At 38.4% G+C, this 23,292-nt stretch overlaps 1 pseudogene; it reads left to right on the forward strand.

The window, feature by feature from the left end:
- The first annotated feature begins 6,305 nt into the window (after window positions 1-6,305).
- LOC137229677 (microtubule-associated proteins 1A/1B light chain 3B pseudogene) lies at window positions 6,306-6,678 on the forward strand (annotated as a pseudogene).
- The last annotated feature ends 16,614 nt before the right edge of the window (window positions 6,679-23,292 follow it).

Raw genomic sequence — 23,292 nt, forward strand, 5'->3', positions numbered from 1 at the left:
ATATCAACATAGCTCCATTGGGACACCACTGGTTTTTCATTTTGATTAATTTAAGGAATCCCAATCTAATTTATGAACCAGCAGGATGTTTTGAAAGATAAACAAAGCTGTCTGCAATTTGCGTTTCTCCTGACTTGGTCCGGCTCGAATTTCACATTTACCTCATTTTCTCCATTGTTATGGACTACTTTTCACAACTCAAACAACCAGATGTGCTTCAAACCTGGGAGGCCAAATTCTTCTCCTGAGTATTCTCCTCCACAGGAATTCCTATAAAAAGTGTTGTAAAAAGTGAATCTTCCTGACAGCATTTTGAAGGCGAGCTCTTTGCTCCAAACGGCATCAAGTTACCTGGAGACCTTTCAGCATTTATGGTTCCGGAGCTGTAACTTTCAAATGCAAATGTGATACAAGCAAGACTACCTGAGACATGAAAACATATTGAGATGTCATTGTAATTACAGAGGACACAGACCTGGCCAGCAAGCCAGGATTCTGTGCATGCAGTGGTGGTTTGCTTCAAGCCAGTTCCTCTCTCTCCTCAATTCCCAGAGGCTCAGTCAAAAATAGAGACAAACCGAAATGGTGTGAGCACCTTTCTGGAATCGCAAACACTGAGAACGAATCTCCATTGTGTGAGCCAGCCTTGAGTCTCTCCCAGACATATTGACTTCGATTCTTAAAACGGTGCTAATTAGAAATTATTCATGCCCATTTTAAAAATTAGGAAACTGAACTACAGAGTGATGAGCAACTAGGGTCAAAACCAGAAGAGTTAAGTTACTTCCATAGGGGAACAAGGATTCAAAGACAGGCTTATCCGAACCCGTGTCCGTGCCCCCAACCCCATGACATACTTCCTACCACAGTCATTTTATTTTAACACTGTACAAATGCATCCTCTCCATCATCCTGAAAAGTATTTGATATAATTGGGCAAATTAAGACAGAATTGTTAGCCATGCTTTCTCATCCATAGAATGGGTTGATGGTAACAGTCCTATCGTAAATCTGGTTGTTAAGTGATCGTATGTGTCTCTTTCTACATATGTATTATTTTGCCTAATTACTTCCCATTTCATTCTGCAAAGCATTTGAAATGGCTTGACAAGTTACCCAACTGCTCTAGGCCTGCATTTCCATCTATAAATGGGGATAATAACACCAGCCATGTGCTGACACATGGAGCTACTGGTATGAAGTAACGGATCTGAAAACACCATATTTACTGCAGGGTTCTGCACCAATATGACTTTTCAAGTGGGCATTGCAGCTGAAGAGTTTGAGTCAAGAGTTTTTTTTACTTCTTCTCTTGACTCATAAGAGTGTATAGTGAGGCAAATAAAACACTCTATCCCCTTGTTTCTAACTTTCAGTTACCCACACACTTGTGATGTGCTTCTTTTAATCAATTCACCATGTTCCTACTGTTCACAGCTCCAAGAGTCCAGGGAAAAATGGCGGCAGACTTCATTTCAGAGCCTGCTATGCTACCTGGAAGAACGTTTCTGGAAAGATGAGTGAATACTGAGGGTCAGCTATGGGGATACTTCATAGCAATCCCCAAGATAGTATTATCTGGACAGCTCAATTCTCTGACTAAGGAGAGTTAAGTAAAGCCCTCACAGGTAAATATTGAACCAGGCATTAAAACATCACCAGACACCGTATATCAATAGCAGCTGCTGGAAAGAATGTGGAGACCTCATCACCTGGCAACAGCTCTGATTAAGGCTTCTTCAAGAGAAGAGGGTGGGAGAAGGAGGGAGAAGGAAAATCAAACATCCATGGTGTGTGGCCAGGCCTCCATTCCTCACACATCAAACTTTCCTCAAAAAATGCAAAAGGGATTACTCAGAGACTGTTAGAAAATAGAAAGATCAGGGAAATGAATGGTGTGGTGCTTCTGGAACAGGAGGTGGTGACGGAGTCAGTCTAGACGTTTTTCCACAATTCTGATCTTCCTAGAATTGTTCGATGGTCCAGAGATATTGCCTGGGGAATTTTATGCTGACATGGCTCAGATTTTTCTCGTGCAGAGTTTGTGCCAGTGTCACACATATAGGAAAGAAAGGAGGAAGCTGGCACTCATGGAGTACCAACCATGTTCTATGTCATGTGCTAGGTGGTTCATTCCCAGGACCTCATTCCATTCTCACAAGAGCTCCACAATCACTCCCAACGTACAGAGCAGGAAACTAAGAGTCAGAATTATGCTCAGGTTATATAACTAGTAATTGATCAAATCAGGATTCAAACTCAGGTATCTGTTATTCCATGCTCTTTCTACTCTACCGCAATCCAACACTGCCTCAGCAGTAGTTACTCCTAATTGAACTTTCCCCATTTCTGCTCATCCACCATGAAGCCCATGATACTCCAACTAGACTGGCTAGTTCAAAGCCAGTTAAGCCATGAACTCTGCTCCCTGAAGTTTTTCCTTAGTTCTATTTAAGTCTCTAGCTATTCTAATTTTTTTGTCCCCAAGTAGAATTTTAAGTGGAAGTTCTTATACATAAACTTTGTGTGGACACAGAGATTAGTGCATGAAAGGGTTACATAAAGCAAATGGTCCAAGTCCTCTAATTTTACAGATTAGAAAACTGAGTCCCTGAAGGGTTAAGCATATTTGTTTAATATCACAGAGTTGGTAGTGAGGACAGTAACAGAGTCCAGGCCTGTGTCTGTCTCAGTGTATCTTGAGATTGTGGGTCCTGTAATCTAAGAGCCATAAAAACAAATAGAAAAAAATATACATATGTGTGTGTGTGTGTGTGTGTGTGTGTGTGTATTCCAAGTGACCTGCATTTAAAACTTATCTTAGAACTTGCTTTGTGATCTTAAATATCTTATTCAACTCCTTGAAACTTTGGCTTCCTTATCTATGAAATGGAACTGTTAATCTCTACCTTAATGATTTTGAGAATTTAATGAAACGAGATGGGTAAAATACCTGGTAACAACATGGCACGTAGTAGCTATGCAGTAAAAATTAAACTTTTCCCCATACTTTTTATAAATTTGAGAAAAGAATAGAAAGCAGTAACAGCACTGTTGCAGTGTTTGTTTGTTTTGTTTTTTCAGCACACTTAAATTCTAGAACTGTAGGTCAAACTTGAATGAAACAAAGACTCAAGATATTAGACCTGTAAACCAAAAAATTACAACCCAATGACTTCTGTAGCATAAAAACATCCAGTTATCACATAATTTATCCACGTTGTCATCTGCCTATCAGCACCATGTTCCTGTACAATTAAAATTGTTCACTGCCATAACTGTGTTCATCTCATACTCACAAGGCCAAGTTGACTGTGATCCAGTCAACGCCACTCTTCTGGCATCAGCTTGGCCTCACACTCTGTCTCTTTTTTCTTGCAACAGATTGTCCTCAATCCTATACCATATTCCTCGACTTCATAAAACAGGATATATGCTCTGTTGTAGCAAAAATTAATGTGTATTAGTTAAACTGTGCAGCACACCTATGAAAACACCCTGGTACATGGCTATGACTACCCTGCTACTGGGCTCCGTCTGTGACTGGGCTCCAAATAGATCAGAAGTCTAAGTCTACAGAACTGTGCTCTCCCAACCTAAAATCCTGAAGTCTGTCTGAGCCCTAGGTACCCAGGCTACAGTCTAGGAAAGGCACCTCTTTCTCACTTCCTACTTCCCTTCAAAGTGAATAAGAATTTGTTGGATGATAAGTCAGTATTCCAAGAATGAAGCCTTTTTTAGGATACATGTTAGAAATTAAGATTCAAGATTTGTTTTTTTAATTATATGGACTATGTCTCTAATTTAGTACTGTCTTCTTCAATCAGAATCACTGTATATGACTCATAGAAAGCGGCAGGTCACTTTCCATTCTAGGATATTAGTTCAAATCTGTCAGTGCTGATAATGACAGACAATTGTCTCCATCTGTGTGTGTTGGTTTTAACTGAGTGTATATTGAGCAAATATTCACTGTCACTAAACTCACTCTGCTAGATCTTTCTGACATTTTCAGCTGGGAGAGTGAAGACCAGAAAAGAAGAAAGACAGTGAGGGAGGGAGAGAAAGGAGGGAGAGAGGAAGGAAGGAAGGAAGGCAGGGAGGGAGGAAGAATCTCACGTGCCAAGACCCACAAAATGCTGGGTGTCATCAGGAAGGACAGAAGAAACAAAATGGAAAGCATGACCTCACACTTCTTACAGGTCACTTCATAGGGACACAATTTGTTCTCTACTTCTGCATCACTTGTGCCCACCTTCTTGGGGCCACTAGAGTCAATCCACAGAAGCTCCAGTCCAGGGAACTCAGCATCAAGACCAGTCACTGTGAATCCTCTAGTCCTACATCTTAGTTCTAATTATTGCGCTTTTAATTTCCCCTATGGTGAAGCCTCACCCTTGTCTTCTAATTCTAAAATTTGCATTCATATCGTTTTCCATGGTATGTCACCGCCCCTGCCTTGATTACCACCCAATATACTGTGTCCTTCTAGAACAAAACTGAATTATTATTATGAACTAAACATAATATGAACTAAACCTTCACATTTTATTTTAATCCTCACAAAATCCGTTTATATAGGTGTAATTATCCCGTATTATAGATAAGGAAACTGAGAATTAGAGGGGTAATTGACCTAGGGTTACATGGTAGTAAGGAGGGAATGAATTTGACATAGTTTTTCACTCTAGAACTTAGTTTTTTTTAAGCCATACACTAAATGCCTCCCTTATCCCTGCCATACAAGCATCATTATCTAACAGTGTATGAAGATAAGAAAATGAATAAAAGTGGAACATGACACAGGTGTGTAAACTGTGTTATGTTACCAAAGGAAGAAGCTATTCATTCTTCCTCAGAAAACTGTAGAGGGCTTTATTTTCATGATGAGTCTAGGAAGAAATGTGAGGATGGGCTTTCAGGAAAATGGAAATGGCCAGTAGTAGCTTATAGTTAGAACTAACATGTTTGATAGAAATGTGTCAATAGCAGAAGTTAAAAGGTTACTGGAGACCAATTAGAGAAGAGTTTGAATGCAGACTAATAAGTTAGGACATTGCCCTGGAGCAAGGATACATTTCAATAAAAAATTACCTTTGCCCACAGTTTGGAGAATGAATGAAAGCAGAAAAAATCTAGCAAGAGGATATAATTACAGTCCAGATGGAGATGATGGAGCCTTATCCAGGTCTGTTGTAGCAGGTGGAGGGGCAATAAGAAGGAAGGATTTAAAGTTATATAATTGGTGGGCAATTGGGTTATGAGGATTGAGAGTAAAGGATTAGTTGAAGATTTGCGTTTAGGCAATAGTTCCAGAAATCTTACTGTCCTCAAACTAAGAGGTACAAAGTGAAATTGGAACACTGTGAGAAAGTACTAAACCATATAGCATGCTTATAAAATGTGTAAGATCATGGGCATGTAGTCTAAAAGAGTGCTTCTCAAATTTTAATGTGTATATAAATCACTTGGGAATTTTATTAAAATGTGGATTCTGGTTGAGTAGGTCTGTCGTGAGGCCCAAGAACCTGCATTTCTAACAAATTCCTGGTGATGTTGATGCTGGTCCACAGACCACACTTTGAGCATCAAGGTTATAAAATACAAAAAGGGACTTTCAAGACACTTTTACTCAGACGGCCGTTATTCATTATTAAGTACAGATCAGTAAAGAAAACTGGCAAAGGAAGATTTTGGAGGGATGAGGGTGGAGAGGATAGAATATGCCTTATCTTTTGCAAGTGCTGCATGAAGGTCCAGCACGCTGTCCACAAAGCATCCTAGTGTAGCTTGAGGAGGCCACGTGGACCACGGATGTCTTGGCAGCTCTTCCTGGGAGGTCTTTTCAATGTATGAGATGGAAAGAATGAGCCCCATGTAACTGCAGAGTTACCGCCATCACAGCCAAGAACATTCACCTTCTATAGAGTAAAGGTTCCCCTGGCTTCTTCCTTTGCCAAGACTTAAGACATGCTGGAGATGGAGATGAAAACATTTAAGTCAGCTCCCTTAAAGAATGTCGAAAATACACACCAGGGATCTTTGTCCAAAAGTAAATAATTATTGTTTGGCAAGTGTTTAACACAGTGGATGGAATTGTACATAAATCTTGTTCTCTCCTTACCAACGACTACTTGCCTGCTCTAACTTGTAGGTGTGCTGTTGCTTGTTTCTGTTTGAATCTGGTTTCATAATGAAAGTATTCAATAAAATTACCTTTTAAGAAATGTGTGCTGGCTGTTGCAGCCACCGCCTGGAGCCTCCGGGACCCTCCACCTCGCCGCCCCCGCCCAGCCTGCCCCGCCATGCCGTAGAAAACCTTCAAACAGCACCGAACCTTCGAACAAAGAGTAGAAGATGGCCTACTTAACCTGAGAGCAGCATCCTACCAAAATCCCAGTAATAATAGAACAATACAAAGGTGAGAAGCAGCTTCCGGTCCTGGATAAAACAAAGTTCTTGGTGTCTGATCATGTCAACATGAGTGAGCTCATCAAGATAATTAGAAGGTGCTTACAGCTCAACGCTAACCAAGTCTTCCTGTTAGTGAATGGGCATAGCATGGTGAGTGTGTCCACGCTGATTTGTGAAGTGTATTAAAGTGAGAAGGATGAAGATGGATTCCTGTGTATGGTATACACCTCTCAGGAGACTTTTGGAAGGAAATTTCCTGTGTAAGACTAAAAAAAAAAAAATGTGTCTGTTCTCAAATTTTTTAAACCCTTACCAAGGAATAAAAAAGGGATGTTACCAACTGAAAAAAAAAAGAAATGTGTGCTAACAACCACCCCTTAAATATATTGCAGTTTCTATAACATTAAAGACTCCAAGAATTGAAAGGAATTTTAAAAGTCTGCTGAGACTACCAGTGATTCTACACTGATTTCCAACTAAGTGATCAGCTACTGTCTACTTGAATACCTCCAATGCCAGTCAGCTCACCACCACACAGAGATTTCAGTGTACTTGCTGACAGCTCTGTTGGAAAATTCTAACTTATGTTATGCCAGGCTGGCTTCATGACTCTTTAGTCCTAGTTCCACTCTGTAGAGTCACAGAGAAAAAAATGTAACATCTTTTTCAAATAACAGTCCTCCCAATGTTGAGCTACTGTGGGCTCTGCTTTCCAGGTCAAAAACTCTTAGTTCTTTGGACTGTTCCTCATATAAAATAAATTCAAATCTCTTCTCCATCTGATTACCTGTACTCTAGAAGTACTCCAGCTTTCCTCTTAAACTGTGGTGTTCTCAATCAAAGGGAAAACTCAAAATGGAACTCAGAACAGTTTAGATTAAATTGTGCCTATTACATCCTTTATTTCAGTTATTTTTTCCACCTTAATGAAACCTACAATCACACTAATGAGGCAGAAAGAGAAAAAGAGTAAGAATCTTGTGGAAAAAAGGATCTGAGATCAGTCATCTTAGTCCCTACTCTTATAGCTGTGTGAGCAAATTATTTCATCTCCCTGAGCTTAAAATTTCAATTTATAAAATGGCAAAAATTAACCTTAAAAATTAATGATGTCCATAAACTTTACAGGCAAATGTATGCAAAGTCCCTAATAATGCTTGGCATATAATAGATATTCAATAAACTATAACCATTATAAATGTTGGTATCTTGGCGAGGCATGCCAATCGTTAATCTGTATTTCATTTAGAATCAACTTAAAATCCTTAAGCACTTTTATGTCATATTTCACTAGTACAATTATTTTTATTGTGAAACCTGTGGCAGAAACTTACCTTTACCTATTTACTTTCATTTCTTTCAAATGTCCACCTATTATTTCAGAGTCACTTGAATTCCTTATGGATAACATTTCAAGAATCACAAATTTTAACTACCCTTCTCAACTTTGAACCATATAAAATTCTGGTCAGCATGACATTATTTAGAATATCAAGGACCTCCCTGGTGGCACAGTAATTAAAAATCCACCTGCCAATGCAGGGGATATGGGTTTGAGCCCTGGTCCAGGAAGATCCCACATGCCGCAGAGCAGTGAAGCCCGTGTGCCACTACTGAGCCTGCACCCTACAGCCCTCGAGCCACAACTACTGAGCCGGCGTACCTAGAGACTGTGCTCCGCAACAAGAGAAGCCACCGCAATGAGAAGCCCGTGCACCACAACAAAGAGTAGCCCCCGCTCACCACAACTAGAGAAAGCCCGCGTGTAGCAACGAAGACCCAATGCAGCCATAAATAAATAAATTTGTAAAAAAATAAAATAAAATATCATATTTGAATCACATCCTTGTTTAAAATGTTTTCCAAAAATGTAAGAACTTGTCTAAAAAAACAACATGACATTGTTTAAAGTGTAAAAAAAACAAACATAAACTACACACACACACAAGATTGAATGAAGGGTCCTATATCTAGAAATATCACCATTCAAATAAACATTGACCCTCTGAATCTAGTCTTTGGACTTCCTGTGAATTACTCTATTTATACTAAAGCATCCTCTAACTGTTCCACCTATTCACCTATTCAAAGATGTCACAGGCAGGGGTCCCCAACCACCGGGCCGCACAGCAGGAGGTGAGCAGCAGGCTAGTGAGCGAAGCTTCATCTGTATTTACAGCCGCTCCCCATCGCTCACATTACCACCTGAGCTTCGCCTCCTGTCAGCATTACGGTAAGTTGTATAATTATTTCATTATATATTACAATGTAATAATAATAGAAATAAAGTGCACAATAAATGTAATGCACTTGAATCACCCCAAAACCATCCCCCCACCCCGGTGTGTGGAAAAATTGTCTTCCACGAAACTAGTCCCTGTTGCCGAAAAGGTTGGGGACCACTGTCATAGGGGACTCCAACATCATGTTGAAATTTAAACATGTACTGTATATACCTAACTCACCAAAGAAGGAAATGACTCTACCATGGATGATTTATTCTCGGTGAACCATAAGTCTAATAATAACCATTGCTTCCTTTTCCAAATGCTTACAACATCTCCTTTTATTGAAATTTGTTAGTTCTTCATAATGATTTAATCTCTTAATCATTAGCAAAGTTCCCTCATTATCATAAGTAATATTCTCTATTTTGGAGAACACTTGGCCTGATACTAATATAGCTATTCCTACTTTCTTTTGATTCCTGTTTGCTTTTCATTAATTTACTTTTATCTGCAGATTCATATTTAATTGGATGGGTATTTTTTTATCCAGTCTGATAATCTCTGCCTTAAATGTTATGTTTATACAATATATAGTTAAGGTAATTATCAATATGGTTGATTTCAATTTATAATACTGTTATTTGTTTTCCATTATTGCATCTATTATTATTTTCTGTCTTCTTTTGGATTAAGTGAATTTTTAAATTCCATTTCATCTGTACTATTAGTTTATTAGCCATACATCCCCTTTTATTTTAAGCAGGAGTTCTAGGGTTTACACCCTAAACTTATCAAATATTCTGCCACTTCACATATAATGTAAAAATGTTCATTTTTCCCCCTCCTGTTCTTTGTGTTATTCTTGACATATAATTTAGTTCTACTTTTGTCATAAACCTTATGATATATTACTATATTTGCATTAAACAGTGAATTATTTTTTAAAGAAATAAAAAGAAAAATCCCTAATACTTACCATTTCTACTTCTTTTTTTTTTTTTTCTATAGATCTATGCTTCCATCTGATATTGTTTTCCATTGGTCTGAAGAACTTCCTTTAATATTTTTTATAATGCAGATCTGCCAGCAATAGATTTTCTCAAGCTTGGTTATCTGAAAATTTTTCATTGTGCCTTAATTTTTGAAATACAATTTCACTGGATATAGGTTTCTAGGTTGAATATTTTTTCTTTAATCATTTTCAATATGTCTTTCTATTGTTTTCTGGCTTCCCTGATTTTGGATAATATCTGAGGTCATTTTTATCTTTTTTTCTCCTCTATATAATTTGTCTTTGTTTGGTTTTTTGGAGTATACTCTGCTTGGAATTCATTGAAATTCATGGATTTGTGTATAAAATACTATAAAAGTTCCCTTCAAATACGGAAAATTTTTAACTATTTTTTCTAAAATTTTAATGCTCCCCTTCTCCTTAGATATCAATTACATATTGGCAAAGTTAAATTCCTTGCTATTGTCCACCAGGTTACTGAGGTGCTCTTAAAATTTTTTCATTCCTTTTTCTATGCTGCATTTTGTAGGTTTTCTATTACAATGCTTTCCGGTTCATCAATCTTTTCTTCAGTAGAATCTAATCTTCTATTAAGTCCACCCAGTAAATTTTTATTTCACAAGTCAGGAAGACACAATGCTCTACCTGAATTCTCCCTCCCTACACAATGGCCTGTAAATTGCCTCTAGGCAGAAAGCCAAAGCAATCACAGGACACACCTCAGGTGTTCCCTTCTCTCAGTGGTCACAGCCTACATAGCCTCTTTCTTGTCCAATGTCTGAACATAACTGTTTCATGGATTTTGCCTAATGTGCTAGTTCGTCACAGTGCAATGGCAATTCCCAAATCAGTTTTTCCTTCATAGCCTGCAGCAAAAATCTCATCCTGTGTAATTCAGGGAAATGCTAAACTAGAGAATTTATATAGCTACTTTAGATTTGTTTTTATATTTCTGAGCCATTACTTTACTTTCTAATAATTTATTAAGAGAATGATAACTAATTCATAGGAATTTTAAAAATGAGAAATCTCAACTGAAATTGGTATTTAATAGCCAGAAGACAAATTGCAGGCATATCATTTGAGAAGGAAAAACCTTAAATTAAGTCAGAATATTTTAAGTACCATTGATACAGGACACACAATGAGTAATACCATACAGTGTTTAATTTATCATGAATTCTTACTTGTATACCAAAGAAATGGTTCTTGCCGATTTCCACAATTAAAACACTAAAATCAGGTATCAAAAAGATCACCCAATATTAGAAGGAAAGTATATCACCTTTTCCAACCCTCAAAATTTATAGCTTTGGAGAAGAGAGTCAGAGAAGTTAACTTTTTCATTCTCCTAAGCAACATAGCTTATTATTGGAAGAGCTGATGTTACCTGATTCCCAGTTCCATAAGCCATACTCTTGCTGTTCTCTTCTCCCTCAGAATTCAGAGTGTACTGAAACATAGTGCTGTAAATCTAATCTATATAAAGATAACAAATAGGATGTTATCTTTCCAAAAATTAGAATTATTTTTTCAATTATCCTCATGCTGTATTATCTTTAAATTGTTAATTAAGCAAATACTAGATTAAATTCTACTACATATCATCCTTTATAGCCAATTATTGCTTTTGTAAAAATCAAACAGCCAAATTATGGTGCAAATGAAGTGGGATCTTTAGCCTGTAGAGTATTATATTGAGTTAAAGTTTTAGAAAATAGTTATTATTTGAGCCCACGGAGATTTTTTTTGTATTACATTCTTTATCAAGAATCCTAAGTCCTTATAAAATATCTTATCCCTTCAAGAGGTCCCTTAAGGTTTTATTTTTACACTCGTACTTAGCAAGCATTTAAGCAAATAATTCATCTAAGTTGTTGATGCAGTTGAATTGAGTCTTTGGTAAGCTTGTGTTTGATTAAATAATGACCTGAATGATGCTCAAACAATTCAGAATTAGCTGTCTTAGAAGAAGTTTATAATTCCCTTTACTTATTATTAAACACTGGATTACCTCACTTGCTTGAAATATGGACCTTGAATTCAAAGAGAGGAGGTGCCATCGTAAGTGAAAGCTAAAATGTGACCCCACGTTTCTGAACCCCAAACTGCTTCCCATTGGCTTTATCAATGTTCCATGTCAGTGTCTTCCTCTGGTCCGGCATTAACCAAACTTATGTTGAAATACGTGTTTGAGAAAAAATACATTAGTTCAACTGAGTTACCAGTCTGAGAAAAACAGTGTTAAACCCTGAGGAAATGAGTTTCCAGATATGTTTTTTTTGTTTGTTTTTGTTTTTGTTTTTTGCGGTACGCGGGCCTCTCACTGTTGTGGCCTCTCCCGTTGCGGAGCACAGGCTCCGGACGCGCAGGCTCAGCGGCCATGGCTCACGGGCCCAGCCGCTCTGCGGCATGTGGGATCTTCCCGGACTGGTGCACGAACCCGTGTCCCCTGCATCGGCAGGCGGACTCTCAACCACTGCGCCACCAGGGAAGCCCCTAAAAATAATTTTTAACATTTCTATTCCTAAAAGGATTTGAAGATGCTATTTTCCTCTTTAAGCACAAAAATGTAAAAATGAGGAACACAGCCCGAGGACCTAGATGATATGGAAAATCACGCCTGCAATTCATTTGGTATAGATTCTGCCTGCTGCCAAGAGTTCCTTGAGAGCAGGGCCTCATTTTGATGTATGTTTTGTACAGTGCCTAGGTCAATGGGAATTCATGGTGAATAAATATAGGGTGAAAGCAATGTGACTGATGGATACAGTGAAGAACGAGAGTCCTAGTATCTATTTTCAGCTCTAGAATTACATAGATAGCCTTTGGCCTCTAACATGAGGCTTTGAAAGTTAAATCCTTCAGCCTTCGTATCAGATATAATACCTGCACACCTAGACAGTTTCAAAAAGGTTTTGCTTAATAAAATGGTCACAAAAGAAGAAAGTATTGCTCTTTACCGAGCAGAATAAATCATTAGCACAGCATTCCAGAGAGGTCTGCATTAATATGAAAGAAACATATTCTATCCATTCTCCTAGGTTCTTTCCTTTATTTCCTTTATCTCCTAGGCTTCTTTCCAAATAATTTTATTTGTATTCATCCTTAATGAGAGCTACTGGGTTTTCATAGTTGCTTAATTAAACTGGGGGAATATCAATTCTGTGATGCCTTTAGGAAAGTGATTCCAATTATGGGGCCAATCTGTCAACAAAAGTGAAGAGGCCAAAACATTTTAACAGCAAAGTTACAGAGAACAAAGGATGAATATAAGTAGGGGGCATACTTAATAATTAGCCTTGCTATTAGTTGAGTTTTGTAGAAATTGCTCATAGACTTTGACTTAAAAACCTTGGCTGCAAGGCATGGACTTGTAATTCAGCCTCTAAGCTCAGATGTCTCAAGTAGCTATTTGTCCTCTTTTAGGGACAATACCATACTGAAGCGTCAGCATCGCCTCTGTTGTGACAGGTCACACATTCAGCACCAGGAGAAACGAGGTCAGCTATGGCGAGAGAGAGTCCATACTGTGGAGCTCCTGCATATTCTGCATCTGTGCCACCCTACCCTGTCATTGACCTAGTGTGCAATTCTGGGTGGTTGAGGACAGAAACTGGCTGGTGTTACCTGGGTGAGTCTCTACTCACCTGGTTTTTCAATGCTTCTTCTGTGATATATGCTCTCTGTATTAGTTATTGACTGTTGAATAACAAATTAGCTCCAAACTTAGCAATTTAAAACAATACATGTAGCAGCTATACTCCAATAAAAATTAATTTAAAAGAAAATCCACCATTAAAAAAATGAAATAAAAAATAAAATTGCATCAAAAACAAGAACATACTTGGGAATAAACCTGACTAACAAGGTAAAAACAAAAACAAACAAACAAAAAAACATGTTTATTATTTCAGCTTTTGTGGGTTAGGTATCCAGCCACTGATTTTATGGGTTCTCTGCTTCAAGTATCTCACAAAGCTGCAACAAGGTTTCTGCAAGGGCTAGAATCTATCTTATCTGAAGTCTCAACTGGGGAAGTATCTGCTTCTGAACTCAAGGGGTTGTGGGCAGGGTTCAATTCCTTGCAGGCTGTTACACTGAGGGCCTCAGTTCCCTGCTGGCTGTTGGTTAGAGACTGCCTTCAGTTTCTTGCCACATGGGTCTCCTAACTATGGTGGTTTGTTTCACCAAAGTCAGCAAGAGAGATAGAGATAGAGAGATAGAGAGAGGTGGGGGAAGAGAAACTGCCAGCAAGATGGGAGTAACTATCTTATGCAACAAAATCTAGAAGTAACATTGCATCATCTTTGCTACAATACATTGGCTAGTTATAGTAGCTAGGTCACCCCTCAGTAAAGAGGAGGGGGTTACTCAGGGCATGGATAACAACAGGGAAAGATCATTGGGACCATCTTAGCATATGCCTGCCACAGTCTGATGGGTATTACGTGAGACACAGAGATCCACACATCTTATGCCCACTCCTCTAGGTCCATCCACTTCCTTTTACCCCAGGCCTGCTTGACTTTTATCTTCCAAAATTACTCCTTCCAGGCTTCAGATCAACCAGCTGAGCCATTTGCCACTTCCCAGGAGTATGTATATCGTTATCCTTACCTCTGACCACCCTCCACAGAAAGTCACTGACCAGTTACCTCTTCAGATATCTGACTACTAGAAAAATTTCCCTTCACCTTGTCTTTCACCTCTGAGTTGGGGCAGAACACTCTCTTTTTAGCTTTTACTAACATATTAAGCTAACTTATTCATGAATCAGGCCCAAGTTTTGTTTTGGGCTTTTTGATTTTTGTTTGCATATTTGTTTTAGTTTTAAAGGTACATTTATTTCTTATTCCTGATTGCAAATAACTTTAGCATCATTGGATCTACTAGGTCTCATGGTCCAAAAGGCAGAATTGCTCTTACCTTGTTGTAAAGCCATCTCTTGCTCTGGGTCTGACTCAAAACTGGTAGCCTTCTAAGAGTCACTTTATAAATAAGTTGGAACAATATTTTCAAGTATGGTATATGCTGTTTCTAAAATCAAAAAAATGCTCTAAACTTCTGTAATTTATCCCTAATGGTTAAATGTGCAGGACCAATAACTTTATCTTGAAAAGAAATGTCCTGACTTGCCCTAGACTACTTTACCAATGCACAAACCCCTGAAGCATTGTAAGTTTTCTCTTCCACGCTCTGGTGCCTTACGGAGGGATTAGTACTGTTTGCCACTTCCTACTCATCAAGTCACATTAACTTGATGTCATCAATATAGAAGAGTAGCAGGATATTGGATTGGGAGGAACAGGAATGGTGAGTGCCAAAAAGATGCAGTTAGAGCACCAGAGATAGTCTAGTCCTAAGCTATTTTAACTGGGGAGAAGAGAAATATAAAAATCAAATAAGAATAGAAGATTTTATGCAGTACTTATCAACTTTATGGCAGGGGCAAAAAAATGGTGTAAGAGTTTAGAGAGAGGTAAAAGCATTGTAAGCAAGATGGTTTCTATAAGTCAACACCTAGACCCATTGCACATGGGCTAACGCACGAATTAGTTAGTGTGTTTATTTTTCATGTATACTCTGTATAGTGTCCAAAATGTGTGCAGATCAGTTGGAGGACTTGTTATCACACAGCCATTTAGGAATCCAAGCACATAGAGGCTATGTCGTCCTGCATATGTGCTTTCCTGTTTCCTAGGTCACCTAGGACTTTGATATGCCATTAGTGGAAAAAGAAGGGTTTCATGTGTGCATTAACAGTTTTATTAACTTGGAAGCAGCACACATCCCTTTCTCGCATATTCTATTGGCAGGAACTCAGTCTCATAGCTATACCTAATTACAATCGAGATTGAGAAATGGATTCTAGCCACAGAACTGATTATATAATTAACAGGACCGTATTCACTCAAAATGAAAAGATGGGGATTCTTTTTGAAAAAGCAGGAAAAAAGTGCTGTTAAAGATACCAAAATATAAAGCGTTTACTTTTCTTCTGTGGTCTCTCGCTCTCTCTCAATTTGTCATAGTGTTTTTTAATTTGATATTGAGTGTCTTTCTAAGGAAAGAATAAAAATTTTAGATTATTAGCATGAATTTTGCCATTCGTCTTTGTATTGCACAATGCCAGCTTTATATGCAAGTATGAGTATTTAGTCCATATGTGGAATCACTGAAATTCACAATTTGTTTTTGGTAGCTTGCACACATGTGCACGTATGCATATTTTGTTCTTACCAGAACAGTGGAAACAGTGCACAAAATGAATTCAGCTCTTTTTATTTCACTTCTTGGTACATTCTGCCAACACTCTCTACCTTCAGCTTTCTGATGAGTAAGGAAGAACTGCAAGGAAAAGGAACTATGCGTTACCCCATCTTTCCCTTTTTCTCTATGTCATCTTTTTCAGAGTAAGTGGTTGGCTAACATAAGGAAGTAAGAAAGGATATGATAGTGTTTCTTGGTTGTTTGTGTTTCTTAGACCATCGTTGGCTTCCGTTTTCAAAGCGAGCTCAGGTTCAAAGGGTCTCTTAAGGTGGTCTCTCAAGGTTGTCAGTGACTTCTTTATTCATACATGTAACATATTGGCCTTGCACTCACCTTGGGTCTCACTGCACTTCCACACATGGTGGGTGCACCAGAATTCTGTGCTCATGAGACATTGCAAAAACCGTATGCAAATGGGACAGCAGAGAACAGGAGACATTCATGTTATGTGTAGTTCCCCTGCTTGTACACATGCTCTATTTTCCCATTGGACTTGACTCACAAAACACAAGACCAAAAATAACATTATTAAGAATTTTTAAAACAGCGACAGCAGAGCGTTAACTGAGCACAGGGCCCTCTGAGCATGGTGACTGATGCAACTTCACAGGCTGCACACTCATGAAGCCAGCTCTGTCTAAGTGTGTACCCAGAAAGAAAGAAGAATTTGGTTTTATGAAAGGAAAGTTTTGTGAAAGAGTTAATGTTTAAGAATATCTAGGTGTGAAAACAGTATGGTTTCTGTAGTTTAACTATTTACCATTTTGTGTTTGTTATATACCAATATATATGCCTAACATATGCCAGGTAACAGACCTTGGTAGGAATTATCTCTAACTACACAATTATTCTGAAAGGGATATTAGTATCATTCCCAACTTGCAGTTGAGAAATTAAGGCTCATAGAGATTAAATGCTTCCCCAGGGCCACTAAAGTAATGTCTATTTCACTCCAAAACTCTTATTCTTTATACTGATATATCCACTCCATATAGATTACCAGTAACCAAATTAAATCATTTTTTTAAATACCTTTTTTACTATCTACAACATATTTTTTTCCTAATCTGTATGTACCTGGCCCAAGACAACCTCAGTAAAGCTTGTGGAAGGAACCTTTGGGATAATCAAACCCAACTCCAGTCATGAAACATGACTACTTTCTATAACATCACTAAGTGGATATCTGTCCACTGTTCGACTGTTCCAAGTGTCATTTATTGTATCTGCAGTAAGTCCTCAGCAAAGCAAATCTGAATCAAATCAAGTGCAATAAAAATAATAGGATGCACAATTTCATAACACAAGAACTGTTGCATGATAAAATTAGACTAAAGAAATATATTTAGGAAATATTTAGGCAATATTATTGTTTGTGGGCATGAAACATTTGTCTTCCATTCATTATTACGTATATACAATCTAATAATTTCCCAATGAGAAAATATCCTGACTAGCAGAGAGCTGGGGGACAGGTGAATGAGGCTGCAAACACTTCAGTCTCTGGTATGTCCTGTCCTGCATTTTGATGAGCTGGTGGGAGACAGGGTGAGCAATAGGAAGAGAACAGAGTGTGGAGTTTAAAAACATCTGGATTCAAATCTCAGTTACACAACTGGTTCCAGGTCTCACCAGCTATACGAAGCTAAAGGAGAAACTTAAGCTCTCTGAGTCTCTGTTTGCCTCATCTGTAAACTGAGAATAATAATAACTACTTCGCAGAATTGTTAAGAGAATCAGAGGAATCAGATAAGCTGATATAGGTAAATTTCTTCATCAATAACAAGGTGCTATGCAAATAGAGATATCATTATGCCCTCCAGTACTTAAAGGACATGAGTGAATGTAAAATAAATTGGAGATGAGAGAGAAACTGACTAAAAGCAGAGCAAGGTATAAGAGGAATGAAGAAAAAGGTGAATGAGAAAGGGAAAAAACAAACACTGGGAGAGGAGAAAGTCTGTTCTGCTCTCTGCATTTATTCAGAATAACTTCTTTATATCCAACATTGTGCGACATGTTATCAGAAAATTTTAAACGTAATAATAATAAAGCAGTAGAAAATATGATCCCGACTTGAGCAAGTGCTTCCTATTACAGTTCAGAAGCAGAAGACCGGGCCTTATCATTTACTTGACTTGTTCTGTGATTTTGGTTGAAGATGTGGCCAATTTGAGCCTCATTTCATCTGTAAAATGGGAATGATAAATCTCTCTCTTCCCAGAGCGTTGATGAGAACTGACTGAGAAAGCATATGTGAAAATATACTGTGAGCGTGTGAGCTATTGGTGTGGTTCTGTTCATCAGCACAGATGACAGGATAGGATCACAATTATTGATACACTTGGAACTCATCATTTCTGTTTGACAAATATGGCCGTAAACCTGAAACAGGACAGTCAAACATAATTAAAGGCTAAATGATTGCTCTGTAATGAGAAACAAGTTTTTCTTTTGAAACTCCAACAGCCTCAAGTGTTGCAGTATGCCTTAGGGAGACTGACATATGAATACAATTCAGGGAGAGAAAGAGTGACTTCAATGGCAGCTTTACCTCTCCTTACATTCCCTTTGGATCTAATTCTTGGATCTCAGTTTCCCCCCATGAATGGATGATAAGTGCAAATTCACAGTATGTGGACTTGGGTTGGTTGGTTGATTTGTTTGTCATGTTTGTGTGTTTGCTGCATAGCAAGCTCCCTTTCTCTGGAAAGAGCACCCTATTTCCTTTGATAGAATGGGCTCTTGAACTCCATGCAGTTTTGGTGGGTCCTAAATAAAGATATTATTTCTTTCTTGAAGGGAAGAATAGGGGTTAATGATTCAAGCTTGGCCAATACGACCTTGAGCATAAGACAAAGGACTTGAAAAGATGACTGGAGCTGACTGGTCCACAGTGTTATCTGATGAGACTGAGGTTAACTCTTGCTACTTGATTTCCCAAGAGCTCTCTTGTTTCCAAACCCTTCCCACGGTGGCTCCTCAAATGTTCCTTTGGTTCTGTGAATCAACTCAGACACTTTCATTAAGCAACCTCTTTGTTTAAATTAGCCAAAATGGGTTTCTGTTGCCAGAAACCAAAACCTAACAAACACCCCCAAAACAACGAAAAACAGAAAATACAATGATACCGCAACCTTGCAGTGCTGAGAGGGATAATTTCAGTCAACTATAAGAGGTGTGGGGACAAGTGTTGTTCAGATGTACTTTTCCATTGTGTAGTTAACACAGGACAAAACGTGTAAGTGAATCCACCCATCCTTACAAGGCACAAACGCTAGCTGTTAGTCAGTCTCATGTAAGAAAGAAGAAATTTTGGTGGCATTTAGACCAGCCACAAATAGAAATTTTGATGCAGTCCAATTTATTTTTTGTTGTTTTATTGCCAGTGCTTTTGATGTCATAGCCAAGAAATCACTGCCAAATCCAATGTAATGAAGTTTTGCCCCTGTTTCTTTCTAAGAGTTTTGTAGTTTTAGGTCTTACATTTAGGTCTTTGATTCATTTTGAGTTAATTTTTGTATGGGACGTAAGGTCACAAATAGAAATTTAAACATTATTATTACTCAAGAAATCCTGGCATCACTGAGTGGAATTTTAACAAAGGTAGGTTATTGAGTCAGGATCCCTGAGTAGGAGGGAATATTGGCATTTCAGGTAGTGCTTCAGGCCCAGAGTAAGGAAAACTGTGGGTTTGAAAAAGTGTGGTTTCGGTACCTTCCCTCATCCTTTAAAACAGCCCTCTCTGCCCTTCCAGCACTCAAGGCCTATCCTCCCCCATATTTTTCAAGATCCTACTCTCTTCAGAATTCATCCAAACCATCACCAGAGTATGTGCTGGGAAGAGAGCTAGCCTTTGTTGACCACATGCTGTGTGCCAGAAACTTTCCTATATTATCTCATTTCATAGCACCTGAAAAAATTGGCTCATATCTGCTCAAGAAAAGACTCTATCTGTATTCATATGAGGAATTCAAAGACTCAAAACTTTTCAGATCCATTTATTCCTTCATTCATTTTTTCATTTATTCTTTTTTTTTAAATTTTATTGAAGTATAGTTGATTTACAATGTTTTGTTAGTTTCAGGTGTACAGCAAATTGATTCCATTATTCTTACACATATATTCATTCTTTTTCAGATTCTTTTCCCATATAGGTTATTACAGAATATTGAATAGAGTTCCCTGTGCTATACAGTTGGTCCTTGTTGGTTATTTTATATATAGTAGTCAACACTATATAGTAGTGTGATGTTAATGCCATTTGCAGCAACATGGATGGACCTAGAGATTATCATACTAAGTGAAGTAAGTCAGACAGAGAAACACAAATATCATGTGATATCACTCATATGTGGAATTTAATTTTTATAAATGACATAAATGAACTTATTTACAAAACAGATTTAGAAAACAAACGTACGGTTAGCAAAGGGGAAACATGAAAGGGAGGGATAAATTAGGAGCTTGGGATTAACATACACACACTTCATTTATTTTTATTTTTTCACAAATAACTACTGATTAAAAGTAAATACATAAATAAATAACTCTTGAGCACCAACTATGCAGCCCACACCATGCTTAGATCTAGAATACAGCTATTAACAAGCCCACAAAGAGCTGAATCTCTACTGTGAAGGTAAAGATAATGCAAGGGAGTCATTAAGTGATTCCAAAGAAACCATTGAAAATGGTGGGTTCCCAACTTGATATTTGGGAGCAAGCAAATCTTTGGCCAGGAAATCTTCGACTCAAACCTCATAGGATCCAATTCATGAGGTCAGTCCACCTTCTGCTGAGATCATTTATAACAGACATAATCAGATTTGAAACCACAGTATTTGGAATTCTGATCAGATTAGAGACTAGATGGTATAAGAATAAGCAGGAGGAGTGACACCACGTTGTCTCCTGTGGCATCTAGTGACAATTCGGGAGTATCTCATTCTCACTCATCAAAAGATGACTGCCCACTAAAACCCAATAAAAAAAAAATATGGAAGTCCATTTCTTTGTTAACTCCAAACAGCTACAGTTGCTACTTGCATAGATGGCTAATAAATTGTCAATTTTCTACAAATATGCTACCCTTACTATCCAGACACTTTTCAGTTGCAATCTCAGGCATTATAAGAACATGTCCTTATCCCCCTATTTTAAAGCAGATGTAAATTTACAAGGTAGGTTGCATAAGATTTCATGAATATTTTTGTCTGAGATAGAGGATGAAAACTGCCCTTTATAGAGGTTTTAATTTTTTTGAATTGGGACTTGTGTTTGTTCTTGTTCCTCTGCTTTTTGTTTTTTGGGTTTTTTGTTTGTTTTTTGATTTTGTGTGTGTGTGTGTGTGTGTGTGTGTGTGTGTGTGTGTGTGTGGTGGGGTTTTGATTTTGGTTTTGATTTGCTAAGGGTGAGGGGTTTTTATCAGAAATCTCACAATCCAACTCCAGGAGTTGGTGTCCTTCAGGATTTCTCAACTGTCAACTTAGAAAGGAAAAAAAATTAAAACTGAAGCAGAAGACTCATTTGCATCAGAAAATGAGCTACACACTAAGCCTAACTGCTCTGTAACTCCACTGAGAAGGGGAAGGTAAAAGGTCTGTGATGAAAGGTTTCTCAGAGACAATGAAAAGGTATCTAAAGTGGATCAACAGGACAAACGCACCCAGACCTCATGTTTTCTGACACGAACAGACACTTTAGCAGCACAATAGCTTGTATTCACAAGATGTCTGGCTATTGAAAGCTTTCTTTAGACTTTTTGAAATATCTCTCTAATGAGAAATTAAAGCTAAAAGAGTGATAGTATCAGGAGAGACTTTCTTCCCCCTACTTTCTTTTGACTGAGAAACAGAATCCCTGAATACTCTTTTGTGACTGGACTTATTGACCATCTCTGGGGGCTTGGAGGAATGACTGTATGTGGCTATTTAGAAGATTCAATTCAGGTGGGAAAGGCTGGGACCTGTCAGCTAACCCATCCTCCCATGGGGAGAGTTAGAAAGGAAGAAGAGAGTGAGCAATGATACGCAGCACTTAGGAAGTGCTATTCACCTGGGTTCAGAGGTTGCTTTACCTTGACAATATCCTAATTTCATTTCTTGAGCAACTGCATTCTGCTAGGCACCTGATGAAGCACTGACCCAACTGAGATTTCAGCTCCAAAATTATAGAAAGGAGACAGAAATCAAAGGCAGATAAGAGGAAACATGCAAATTCAATCCACCTAATCATGTAGGAATCCTGGGTAAGCATGGAGAGCAGGGCTTTTCTCTGCTTCCTGAAGAAGCAAGAAGCAACAGTGACCCAGTGTGGAAATACAGCGATTCAAAATTCAAATTACATTTCTTCCAACTAGGTAAGCTGGCTCTCATGAAGCAGCCTGATTGGTGGAAATCTAACACATTAAAACCCCAATTCATGGATGTTCTCAGAATACATTCTTGTCTCTGAATCAATGGTATGACCTAGTGTCTGGGGCCTACTTTGTGACCGGCAGAGATCCTGACTGACTCATTAGTCATTGTATCCCCAGGCTTGGCACTGTGCCTGAAACATAGTAGACTCTGAATAAATACGAGATGAATGAAGGAAAGAAAAAAGAAAAAGAAAAATTTAAACCCAAGATTATTATCAACATGTGCTGTGTGTCACTTATTTCTATTTAATTAAGATTATGGTTGTTTCTTTCTGTTCTGACTTTCCATTTTGTCTAATCTGATAGACTGGAAGTTCTGATGTTAGGAGTTTTTACTCTATTTGGATTTTTAGATTAACACTCAGGGCAGACATCATGAGTGTGTGATTTTTGTCCTTCCTGCTGTTAGTCTCCAACAAAACGTGGGCCTTCTCTTTATTCCTCTATCCACATTATCTCCTATTCCCCAAGGATGTGGACAGACCCATGCTCCCAGGGGGAAGGCTCTTCTATAGGAGCACAGCAATCAGCCTCTATGGGGTAAACACCTCAATGGGCCAAACTAGTATCAGAACACAAGGGATGCTCTAGTCACCTCTTCTTCCCCTGCTTCTGCACCCTGGGGACTCTCTCACTCTTAGAACCCAAGGGAAGTAAGGCAAGGACCAGAGCCTGCTTCCCCTCTTTCTCATTCCATGTCCCCTACCCTTCTCCCTGCTCCACCTTTTCATGCTGTCTTTACTTTTTTCTCATTCTTCCTCCTGGCCAGATGAGTGTATCTGTCTTCCTGTCCTCAGACACTCCTCTCCCCCCAGGAGGTAAGGAAGCACAGGCTGGTGCAGCTCCCTTTCCAGATCTCTGTTGCTGACAGCCCCTGATTTGCTCAGCCCCTTCAGAGCTAAGGCTGGGTGAATGAGGTACTTATCCTCAAGATGAAACTTAGA

Source organism: Pseudorca crassidens, chromosome 9 (assembly GCF_039906515.1).
Source record: "Pseudorca crassidens isolate mPseCra1 chromosome 9, mPseCra1.hap1, whole genome shotgun sequence".
Classification (NCBI taxonomy): Eukaryota; Metazoa; Chordata; class Mammalia; order Artiodactyla; family Delphinidae; genus Pseudorca; species Pseudorca crassidens.